Source organism: Juglans regia, chromosome 10 (assembly GCF_001411555.2).
Source record: "Juglans regia cultivar Chandler chromosome 10, Walnut 2.0, whole genome shotgun sequence".
Classification (NCBI taxonomy): Eukaryota; Viridiplantae; Streptophyta; class Magnoliopsida; order Fagales; family Juglandaceae; genus Juglans; species Juglans regia.
This window is the reverse complement of record NC_049910.1, coordinates 28,851,434-28,862,418: the sequence shown is the minus strand read 5'-3', so window position 1 is coordinate 28,862,418 and position 10,985 is coordinate 28,851,434.

Sequence of the window (10,985 nt, the reverse complement as noted above, 5' to 3'; positions counted from 1 at the left end):
AATCTAATCTAGGTCCTCAGTTGGACTCTCTACTTCATCTAAAAAATATTATAATGATAGAGGGTGAGTTATCCACAACTCAATAAACAGAGGACATATGCTAGCGTGCAAACATGAGCATTTACCAAGTATAGTATGCAGAACAGAACATATTTTCAGAAGTAACAGAGCGATGATTTTAAGACAAGTAAAAACCCATAGTATTTTGGCATAACATAAACTGAGCAAGCATCTTACAGAGCAGAGACCATGTTTCAACCTCGTGGTAGGGTTGTGCTATCCCCGAGGGCGAAACCGGGTAGAGATAGAGGTGAAATCTTTCCCTTATTCTTTTCGAAGCCCCCAGTGTGCACACAGGAAAGACCACAATAAAACCACTTTATTTTCAAAGTAGGTACACTCAGAGACAGAGAAGTTGGTACCAACCCAAATAGAGCAGAGCATAACAGAGTAGAGCAGAGATAGAGTCAGATACAAAATCAGTACACCATGCCAAAGGTTTTCAAATGCCATGTCAAAATAAAACAGAGTGCCAAAACAAAATTAGATCATTCTCTCTATACTGAAAACAAAAGTCGGAGCCTCTTTCTAAATAAATACACAATTTTTTAGAATTCTCAAATATCGCTCTTTTTCAGATTTCAGAGACATCATAACAAAATTTAGCTCATGTCTACACAATGCATGTCAGAAAATAATTTTCCTTTTCCACACAAATTTCATGAGTATGCAAATAAACGACCGAGGTTGGTTTTGTTTTTCCCAAGTTCTCATTCATCACAAAATATGCAAAGTTTTCATAAAATCAACCTTAGTCTCAATAATTTGTGTAAAGCCTAGCATAGGAACCCCGCTTACCTGACACCTGTAGCGTATTATCTATGCCTTAAATACGGTCTCTAAAAACCTCGTCACCTATTGATAGAAACAAAATATATACACCGAGTATTAAATGACAATTGGCATAACTTCCATCTAATAATTAAAAATCCACAATCCCAAACCATATAATAACAAAAACAACTCACTAAGACAACCAAATAATAAAATTGGACAGCCCGCATTTCAACCCAAAGTACTATGTACTAATCTTTGATATTATCCTAAACACTCACCAAAGTCAACGTCAAACATAAATAATAAAATATCAATCCCACTTCAAAGGCCCCTAACTCCAAGCAATCACCTACAACTCAACCAAAACAACCATAATATTACTCCAAATAATTTAACCTCCACTTCAACGGTCGTATAAAAACCCGAACCATACAAAAAAGCACCTATTCAACTCCGAGTATCCATTTGGTTTACTGCACATCCAACCCAAATAATTCAAAACTCAGAACATCCAACACAACCTTGAACAGTTACAAAACACCTCCCACACAACCACGTCAAGCCCAACAATTTAACCAAAACAACGTTACACAATTTGAAAACTCCTCCCGCACCACCTCGTCCAAACCCAAAAGCCACCCTTTATAATCCTTCTTCAACAACAAAACACCATCAGATTACAAAGCCCTCAAATTCGATTATAAACAGTTGAATTTTTTCCAACGGTCAAACAATTAAAAGCCACTAATTTACACCATGAAAAAAAATGTAAAACGGCACACAGTTTCCTTACCCGTTCAACAGAGCTCAACGTCAACACCACAGCAAGGAGATTAACCACTTCGCAGACAGAAGAGAAACAAAGAGAAATGGAAGAGAGTGAGCGTCTAATGACGGAGCTCGGAGTGGGGAAAAACACAACGGCACCGCCTGGAAAATTCAAAGCTGGAAACGCATGGAACAGAGAAACAAAATAAGAGGAAGGCATTGACTAGGGAGAAGAGATAGAGATATACCTGAAGATGAAACACTGTGCAAGAGGGAGAGAAGAGCCGAGTCTGAAGAAAGAACACCAACCGCAGAACTAAAGGGACGCGAGAGAGAGAAACTCAGTGATCTACTACATGGAGAGATGCAACATAGTGAGAAATCGATTTTGAGTGAAAAACCGGAAGTGAAAAATGTGTAGGAAGATTAGGGCATGAATTTCAGACTCACAAACAGACCCATCGAAGAGAAGAGACGAACTCGGGAAGGGGAGTGGGTTACGGGAGAGAGAGGGACACAGGTGAAAACCAGAAAATGAAACCGAATGCGAAAGAGAGGGAGAAAGAAATGGGGACCTGAGGAAGAAGATACTTACCCCCAAAACGGCATCGTTCGCACACCTCCAAGGAAATGGGCTGGGCCCTCGATCAAGAACTGGGCCAAACAAAAAAAAGAGAAAAACAAAAGAAAAACTGGGCCTTACAAAAAGTCTTAATAAGTTTAGTAATTTCCATCTCATTCTTCAAAACTATTTCTTAAAGTCCCACCATAAGATGGATGTCACAAAAATATTAAAAAAATTACAAAGTGTCTGAAATGGAACGGGAGGCATAAACTATTGGAACATCATCATCTACATCTGTTGAAGCCTTTCTTCGCTCTGAATTTGTAATCACATATCCATGGTGGATCTTCAAACTTTATCTATTTATTTTGTTGACAAGACTCATACTATATTTGATTGACAGTATAATATAGGGGTGTAACCAATTCAATTTTGGGTGAATTTTAGAACTAAATTGATATATACTGTTTTTTAGAATTAAAGAATGATACCAGACCGATTCACTCTTGAAACTAGTACTTTTGGTTTTATCGATTTCAGTCCACCTTTCCCGATGAACTAGCAAGGTCGGGTGCTTAGGAAGTCAGGCTTGGAACAGCAAACTGATAAATTAAAAAAAATAAATGTCTAAATATAAAAATGATATGCAACAAAAATAAGAATTATAGTATACATGCATTTTTTATTAGAATCATATTTATATGTTAGTGATAATATGATGGTTACATAAATTTAAAATTAAAATATTTTTATGTTATATTAATTTTATGTTATAAAATTAAAATTTATATATTATGTCAATGTTATAATAAGATTTATAAGATAAATCTTTATTTTATGTTATATAAAACATTATATTAATTTTATGATATCAGATTATTACACATGAGATTTAAGATTTTAAAATTTCTTGTTATATTAATTAGACATTTAGTATATAATATATATATTTAATATAAATAAATAACTAAAAAATATATAATATAAATAAATCATATAACAAGTTATTTATATATAATAAAAGTAATAAATATATAAACCGATCCGGTCTGGTTTGGTCTAGTGTAAAGAAAACCAAAACCAGAACCAAACTGGTTTGGAATCGGTTTTGAAAAAATGAAATCGATACTGAACCAAACTAGTTTTTCACCAGTCCAGTCCGATTTGAGTTGGTTTACTGGTTTAATGGTTTTTATTTTCGGCCCTAATGAAATAATGCATTACCTAGTATATTGGCTCCTTAGTATTGCGAATAAAGTTGTGTTCTATACTATAGGATTTTCATTATTCTTAATGATATTTTTATTTCTACAGGAGTAGTTTAAAAAATATCTAAACATTCATATGTCGAAATTGTCAAGCCACCACTTCTCGAACTTTAGATACTGTCCATTAATTGTTACCACATTTGTCGAGGTTTGAGAGAATGTGTAGTAAAGTAACACTGAAATCCACACATTTCTTCAAGATAATTCTCCATTTGAACATTTACAAGATAGAAAACCAGTATAGACTTATTGTTGGCTGTCTTGTAAAGTTATAGGAAGGATAATAATAAATTTATACAAGATTCCAGTCTTGCAGAGAATGAACAGAGAATTATTCTAAGAAAATATATAGCTTTCATTGTTACTTCACTTGTCAAGGTTTGAGACCTGTGTTGTGAAGTAACAATGAAAGCGAGACATTTCTTGAAGATCATCCTTAGGTACAACTTGTGCAAGACAGGAAGTCAAAATAGACTTATTACAAGTTTATAGTCTTGCAAAAAATAAACGAAAAATTATCTTGAAGTGATTGGCTTCATTCTTACTACACTAAATAGTCTCTCTGACCTTTGGTCATGATGGGAATATTTGGCAAATAATTCTTTAGTTTGATTCTTTAAGTGAATCGGAAGGGAAGAGAATCTTTGTTTAAGAGTTATAAGTGAAATCATACAAAACTAAACTTTCATCTGACATCATTATGCATGCAAAGCGATGAATCTGACTGTCTAGTTAGTCCGTTCCCTAGATATCGTTGTTATTGACTAGAGACAATTTAGATTGTGTTGAAAATGACAAAAGCTCCATCACTTACAACAGTTGAGTTAGGTCCAAGTTCAAACCCATATTACATAACACTTAACTGACTATGATTTTTTTATTATTGACTAATATTTTTATTATTTTTATCTTATTCCAAGTATAATTTTAATCACTGGTATTCTATTTGCTTGAGTAATGAGAACTAGTATGTTGATGTTATTAACTAATTAGAACTAGTAATTTGGTTATAATGATCAAAATAGTAGTTTATGGTGCATATATATTTTTTATCATGTACTAACAATTTCCTTTTGTTTTTATTCTAATTGTAATTTTTATAACTAGTTGTTACTTCCTTGACTAAGTATAACAAGCATTTATTTGATTAACTAATTATAACTAGCTAGTATTCTAAATTATGAGAGAATTAGGGAGATGACATTTTTGTATGATGTATTAGTAATTACTCTATGTTGACAATTGTCTAAGTATAATTTTTATAACATTTATATTTCCTTGACTAATTATAACTAGTATTTTTTATCTTATTATTTATAAATAGTATTCTAATTATAATCATAAAATATTAATTTTTAATACTATTATTGTGGCATCCACATTTTTATTTTTATAATTTTATTCTAATTATGTGAGATATAACTAGTTTTTTAATTATCTAACTAATTATAGTTAATGTTCTCTTTTTAACTTCAATATGATGTGGAATTCTAAATACTACAGTTATTGTTCTTTATACACTTGGCTATTCTAAAAAATAATATAATAAATCTCAAGTGAAATTTATAGTGGCATCATTATATACTATAAAGCCCAACATGCTTGCCATTTGAACACTAACTCGGAGATGCGTTCGAACACTAACTCGGGGATGCATTTGAACACGCACCAAGCATTCAAACACTAATACCTAAGGTCTTTGGAACATAAAACACCATTGGTTCGAACCCTCATCGGCCAATTGAGCAGTAAGTAGTGCATGGAATTCCTCTGTGCCATCTACGGCATACGCTCTCTAGAAGGCTAGTAAACTCACTCTCTCACACCCCTTACTCTCTAGTTGGTCACTGAAATCTCTCCCTCATTGCATATCCATCTCCTTCCCATACAAATCTCACTCTCACTCTAAAAAATCAAATAAAGTAAACCCAACAATGTGTTACAAGCATATATCACATAAAGTAAACCAACAATAAATGGAAAAAATGAGAAAGGAGCTTTTACCTCCCTCTAGATCTATTGCACAATGGTTCTTTGGAGAATGCCCAACAAACAATTGAACGACTGACTCTCTCTATATCGCATGGTCTCTCTCTCATGTCTCTCTCTCCCTCTCTACGTCTGCCTCTCTCCGGCCCTCTCTATTTGCTATCCAAAGGTCAATCAAGGAAGCTCAATCTCTCACCCTCTCTCTACAGGAAAATGTTCATAAAATTGAGGAGGCAAGGGCGATGGGAGGTCCAAATATTTGATTTAAGTGTTCGACACCTGTCTTTTCCATTTGAACATAAAAATTTCCTTTAGCATGCAAGTTTGCTCGTGCTTGATGTTAGGGCAATTGTTGTTCGAACTATATGTTACAAGTTCGAACCCATGGTCCAACAAGTTGTTACATTCGAACAGGTATCTGATATAATTATATGCGTTAAAAAATAAATGTTACATAGTACGAACATCCTCTTAATTGTTCAAACACCATATGTTTCCATTATCCCACCTTTATGTACTCACTTTAGCTCAAGGCACATCTGTTCGAACAAAGGTGACTATCGTTCAACTAAAATAGCATCAATACTTTTTGACGTTCGAACAATGTAAATGGTAGACTCCTTTAACAATTTGTTCGAATGGACAAAAGTACCATTCAAATTGATGTTCAAACCTCCTTTAACAATTTGCTCGAATGGACAAAAGTACCATTTGAATTGATGTTCAAACCACTGTGTCATTGTTCAAACATACAACCAACAATAAATGGAAAAAATGAGAAAGGAGCTTTTACCTCCCTGTAGATCTATTGCACAATGGTTCTTTGGAGAATGCCCAACAAACACTTGAACGACCGACTCTCTCTATATCGCATGGTCTCTCTCTCATGTCTCTCTCTCCCTCTCTACGTCTCTCTCTCTCCGGCCCTCTCTATTTGCTATCCAAAGGTCAATCAAGGAAGCTCTCTCTCTCTCCCTCTCTCAACAGGAAAATGTTCATAAAATTGAGGAGGCAAGGACGATGGGAGGTCCAAATATTTGATTTAACTGTTCGACACTTGTCTTTTCTGTTTGAACGTAAAAATTTCCTTTAGCATGCAAGTTTGCTCGTGCTTGATGTTAGGGCAATTGTTGTTCGAACTATATGTTACAAGTTCGAACCCATGGTCCAACAAGTTGTTACATTCGAATAGGTATCTGATATAATTATATGCGTTAAAAAATAAATGTTACATAGTATGAACATCCTCTTAATTGTTCAAACACCAGATGTTTCCATTATCCCACCTTTCTGCACTCACTTTAGCTCAAGGCACATCTGTTCGAACAAAGGTGACTATCGTTCAACTAAAATAGCATCAATACTTTTTGATGTTCGAACAATGTAAAAGGTAGACCCCATTAATAATTTGTTCGAATGGACAAAAGTATCATTCGAATTGATGTTCAAACCACTGTGTCACTGTTCAAACATACAACCACATGATTAATGTAAATGTGATTTGTTATAAAAGGTAGGCTACATATATATGACTATATGTACATATTGTATATGATATATGTAATTAATTTATAGTATATGACATATCTATACCATGTATTTTAGTAACTATATATAATGTGTAGAAAACAATGTTATATAGTATATATACATTATCTACTATAGAAATGATGATAAAAATATGTATAGTATATATAGTACTATATACATACTATATATATACTACTTACTAAACATTGTATACTATGTATTGATAGTATATAAACTATATACCTCACTAGGTATATACATATAGATCTATAGATGACTATAGATGAATATTTTATCATTGTTAACACATCTCAAAAAGGGTATAAAGCCGACTCATTTGTGCTTATTAGCCAAGCAAATCAAGTTTATTACTTGGATGATCCCAAGTATGGGTGCCTGGCAAGGGGTGCAAAAATTCGCCCCACTTAATATATATGAAAGCATCCTAGAAGATGAAGGAGAAGATGAAGAATCTGATGTTCCTTAGAAGAGTTGGCAAACTTAGCGAAGCGAAGTAGAAGTATTAATTACATATTTATCTCATGTCTATTGGTTAATATTGCTTTTTCTTGAGTACAATAAAATGATCGCGCTCCGCAACGAATCTGCTTCTAAAGTATCATCAGCGAGCTACATTGTGTTTTTTCTCAAGTTCTGTGGCCCCTTTTTTTATATCTGAGAGATCTGGGGTAGTGCGTAAAATCTTCTGCCTCTTCTTCGGGATCAAAGAGCAGATTAAGTTTTTCCTCTCAAGAGTTAGATAAATCAAGACTAGATGTCGAGCAACTAAGATCAAGGCAAAGAGAAATGGAGGAGACCGCATGGTTAAATGAAGCTGATTTGGAGACGCGATTAAGGCATCAACAACAAGAGGAGCTATAGAGGGAGGTAGCAATTCAGTGCCAAGAAATGCTTCATGAGATGCAGATCATGATGTCACGAAAATTTATGCCTCCACCATCTTAGGAATATTTTTTATATGTGAGACTAATATTTTGTTTATATTTTTTGGATGTGGTTGGATAACAATATGGAAAATTGTGTTGTTATGGATAATTTAGTCAACGGATTTGAATAGTTTAATGGGATACAAGCATACTTCTATTATAATATGCTATATTATTAGAATTTAAAAATATATGATTTGAATTATTGAATGAGATTTATAATAGTTAGTTTGATAGATTTATAGTACCATATATAAAATAGATATATTTATAATATTCTAAAACATATATTAGATAGCTTTAGTGCACATTCAAGTGAATGCAGTAGATACGAATGACTGGGATACACCCGAGTCTCTAAACATGATGCAATAACTTAAACTAAAACAAGTTTGTACCTTTGATGATGCCAACCTCTTGGGTCTCTAGGGTCTCCTCATCAACTTCTCCAGGTGTCAAAGCAGAAACCCTTGCCTACACTGATTGACTCTGGCCCGATCTTCCTCCAACCAGGTCAGGCCTACTTCCTTAGGTCACTCTAGGGCATTCCCAAGCAAAGTGTCCAAGCTAAACACATCTGAAACAAGTCACTGAGCTCGATCGACAATCTCCCTCGTGGGACCATTTGCACCAGTTGAACAAAGGTGTCCAACCACTCATACAAACTCCCAAGATTAATTGACCGTGCATCCCTAATGTTGATATGACCTTCTGTAATGATCCCAAACTACTTCCCTCCCTAGTGTAACTCTTCTGCTTCTCGCATGTTGACATGGCTACAATGCTCACATTCTGCAATGGAGGCTATTTCTACTAGCCTCTCAAAATTTTGTGTTTGTAGACAGACCTTTCGAGACAATATCCACAACTACAGTCCATCTTGGAAACGTTTAGCTCGCACCTCTTCAATGGAGATGAGATGAGGGGTAGACCTCGCCAACTCCATAAACTTAGCAGCATACTGTTCGACGATCATGCTGCTTTGAATTAGACGAGAAAACTCTCTTGCATTTTGCCACTTCACGATGATTGGGAAGAAGTGGTCTTCAAAGTCGTTTTTGAATCCCTGCCAAGTCACAACTTCCATCGATTGCAACTTTTATATTTAACATGCACTATTAATCCATGTAATCTCATATTTTTAACGCATCATCTCACTCATTCCCTTTATACTTAACAAGGAAACGAGCAGGATGATGCGTTAAAAATATTCTCGTAAAATACCTACCCTCCCATTTAAATATAAAGATCAAATTAAAATAACACCCAAAATGTTCAGACCTTGCATCCATAATTTAAGGATAATGATAGATGCACAACCCTTTTTACAAGTTTTTACACAATTATGTTTTAAATGATATGTATTTTTACAAAATAACTTATAAAACTGCCATCACTTCTTATAAATACCCTCATTTTAAAATATGACTCTATAAAAGACTTTAAAATGGTTGTGTTTATCATTCCTTTTTCTAAAAAACTCACAATTCATACCCATCTCTTCTAACTCAATTGATCTATCCTTAGATCATTTGCGTGTTGCAAATGTAGACTCACAAGAAGAGAAAAGAAAGAGAAAGAATAAGAACACTCTCCATAGTCATAAAGTTCAAGGAATCAAGCATACTTTTATCTATGATTAATCTAAAGGAGTAATAATACACGTACAGCTTTCTGTTACAACCTTTATATAACCATGTTTTAGATTAATTGAGGGTATTTCAATAGAACGATGTTACAATTATAAGTTTATTTATAAAAATCTCTCTCTTTTCAATCAGGATTGTATAAATGTAATAAAAATGACTGTATGTATACTATTTTCCTAATCTAAAGTGTGAAATTTTCATTCTTGGATTAGTCGCGTTCACACTAAGTACACCTCAACCATGTAAATAGAAGACTTGGATAAAAAATAAAGCGTGAGTTTTCCATTCTCTTTCATCGTAACATTTTATTCAGGGCCCATGAGCTAATTCTTTCACCAAGATCAGAGGTTTTAAAGCCAAGTGTAGGAAAATATAAGTGAGATGTATGAATTGCAAGAAAATAGAGAAACTAGTTGGTCATATTTAGAAAATTCCTCTTCTTTTAGATAATGATCAAGAGTTAATATTTTAGTTTTTGAGGTAATTCTATATGAACTTTATCTATATATAAACATGAAATCTATTACTTGGAAGCTTGTGTGTTAACATATTGTTGCGGGCATGTTTCGTATCTCCACAAACAACTTCTAGTAGCCTACAATCAAAAGGTAAATGGGGCTCGGTGTGGTGGGAGACACCTCTAATTCCAAAATCAGTGTAGAGTTTTGAGAATATTTCGAGTTTTAGGGCATTAAAAAGTTACCTCAAGGGTGTTCTTTGACCTTTTTTTATATGGCTTGGTAATGTGATGAGAAAAAAGGCTTACCTCATGGCCTGACCTTCTCTTGTCCTTGTTGGATTGTGGATTGTTAGGGCTCCTAATCAATCATTATGTTGGAGGGAATTAATACCCTAAAAGGGTATTTTGGATGGATATCACACTGTAGATTATTCGCCCGTTGTATCCTTAAATCAACATTATCATTGTATCCTTAAATCAACATTAATGATAGTTGAATTTGAATTTTGTACGAGCGCGTTTATGACTGTTGGCCCCTTAATTTCTCGTAAACCCTAAGTCTTCATCATCATCATCATCATCATCATCATCATCTTCTTCTTCTTCTTCTTTTCGACCTTTGTCCTTCATCTATTGCCAATGGCTCGATTCAACACTTCTCGTTTTGGTTCTTGCGGCTCCCATTCTTCACGCCCTTAAGCTTCACCTAACAAGGTTGGGGGTGCCAGTTCTTGTCACCCATATGACTTTGAGGGTCATCATTGGTTTGTCACCACTTCATAAGTAGATCTTGATCTTGTCAGGAACTACTATATGGAGTTCTTGATTCTATTATGTTAAAGGTGCCTGTTCCACGTTGTAGGGATATTGATTCAAAAGGGTTCGCCGGACAGATGGCCCTATTCATGAGTAGGTTTCTTATAGAGTTATGTCTCCCTATTTGTTGTCCGATTCATAATGCTTTCGATTATT